Source organism: Helianthus annuus, chromosome 5 (genome assembly GCF_002127325.2).
Source record: "Helianthus annuus cultivar XRQ/B chromosome 5, HanXRQr2.0-SUNRISE, whole genome shotgun sequence".
Classification (NCBI taxonomy): Eukaryota; Viridiplantae; Streptophyta; class Magnoliopsida; order Asterales; family Asteraceae; genus Helianthus; species Helianthus annuus.
This window is the reverse complement of record NC_035437.2, coordinates 122808109-122810055: the sequence shown is the minus strand read 5'-3', so window position 1 is coordinate 122810055 and position 1947 is coordinate 122808109. Positions and strand designations below refer to the sequence as shown.

The window sequence follows — 1947 nt, the reverse complement described above, 5'->3', positions numbered from 1 at the left end:
TTTACACATGCAATACAAAAAAAATGAGATATCACAGAAACAGACGCTATACACATGTGTACATCGCATTAAAAACATAGCAAAAATTAGAATACACATGTGTACAGCGCCTTAAAAACATAGCAAAATCAGAATACACATGTGTACAGTGCCTTAAAACTAGAGTAAAAATCAGAATACACATGTGTACAACGCCTTAAAAACAAGCAAAATCAGAACACACATGTGTACATCGCCTTAAAGCAGTGAAAAAACTAATGACACATCTAATAATGACGGTGTATAGTTATAGTCCATTCAAATAACACATCAAAACTGTAGTTCTAGTTAGAAATAGACTAGTACCTGAATTTCATGCTCGATGTAGTATAGTTCCCAACAGGCATTGCAACCTTAATGTTTCGACTTGAAAAGAAACTGAAATCATTACAACCCTGCAACAAATGAAAGTCGATATTAGTGTCTGAGTAATTTTGAGGACGATAACTGTAGCGCATCAAGGATGTGTCTGGAAACAGGGGTGTCAGTCGTGTGCAATTGATATTAGTGTCTGAGTAATTTTATAGGTGAAGTCAAACCACTTTCTTGTTAAAAATTTGACACATTATTAAATGAATAAACAACCCATAAAATCCTATGAACAAAGAATTTTAATTCAGTGTTTGCATCTACATATATCCACAACGTTAGTCACATAGCTCGCATATAATAGATGTTATATATGTTTGATATATACAGCCATAAGGAGTGTTTGGATGTGCGTCTAAAATGCTCATTCCTAATTATTTAGACGGAGAGAAGTAGCTGAAGAATTGCTGCAAGAAAACTGATTATTTATGCTATGTGGCTCACCCTTGGAAAACTATGTTTTATTCACATTTTAATCAAAATAGTAAAAGGGGTGTGTACAAACCAGATATCCAAAATCAAGTTACCCAACAAAACACAATTGGAAACACTCACGTGTGTTTCTCAAAGTTCAAATTCTCTGAGGCATTTCATCAAACACCTTGAAGGCAACAATTAGTTACCAAGAAATTGGAGATTACTGATTACAGTAAGTAACAAAATCCTCCTATCCTATAGGGAGTAAGCTTGAAATCATATCATGAAAAATGAAAATAAGCTTTCTAGTTCAATTGAAAATTACATACCAGGTTTACTAGGCCGAAAACCAAAAAATAAAACAAGAATTTTTTTACCTTAATGATGATGATGTCCTCCTGCGTTGATGATGATGATGATATCGGCTTGTTTACTCACTCGATTTCGACCTTACACTCCTCTGTTGACTACTGTGATGATGAAGAAAGAACCAGGGCCTGGACGCATATGATCGACGTTCTGCCTGCTTTCCCATTAAATCAATAAACAACACATAAAATTTGACAGAAACAAATTGAAGAATAATATGAACGAAGTGTACCTGATTGATTATTGTGTGTGAGTGAAAATCGATTGAGGGCCCAAATCGGAAGGAGAATAATCTTCGAAGGAGCGGTGATGTTTGATGACGATAGGATGGAAGGTCGACGACTAGAGGTGGTGGTGGCGGTGGGAGGCGGGCGGCGAGGATCAATTTTAGGGTTCGTCGTCCTCTGCTACGATGATATGTGAGAGAGAAAGAGTTTTGTGGGATTTTGAAACCTAAATGTGGAGAGAACGAGATTTATGCAATCAGTTTAAAATAGAAATTACACATATACCCTTATTCATTTAATTAATTAGTAACAATTAATCAAATAATTACCATCATGCCATTGACTTAAAATCTCAAGATGATCAAAATCAAGGGCCCAGATCAGTTCACGCAGTTCACGCATAGGATTTTGTTCACGTTTGAACCTAATCCTATATATATATATATAGGATCAGGATTTAGAGAAAATGGTCAAAAGTGTGAGAACGGTGAGAACGATTATGGATCGTCCGATCAAAACAATCCAT

The 1947-nt window shown here is 35.6% G+C and overlaps 1 long non-coding RNA gene across 1 annotated transcript; it reads right to left on the bottom strand.

The window, feature by feature from the left end:
• Positions 1-240: 240 nt before the first annotated feature.
• LOC110903885 lies at positions 241-1641 on the bottom strand. Its single transcript, XR_004892839.1, has 3 exons — positions 1427-1641; positions 1203-1348; positions 241-434 (listed from the first exon to the last, which is right to left on the bottom strand). It is a non-coding gene; the product is annotated as an uncharacterized LOC110903885 (long non-coding RNA).
• Between the last annotated feature and the right edge of the window lie 306 nt (positions 1642-1947).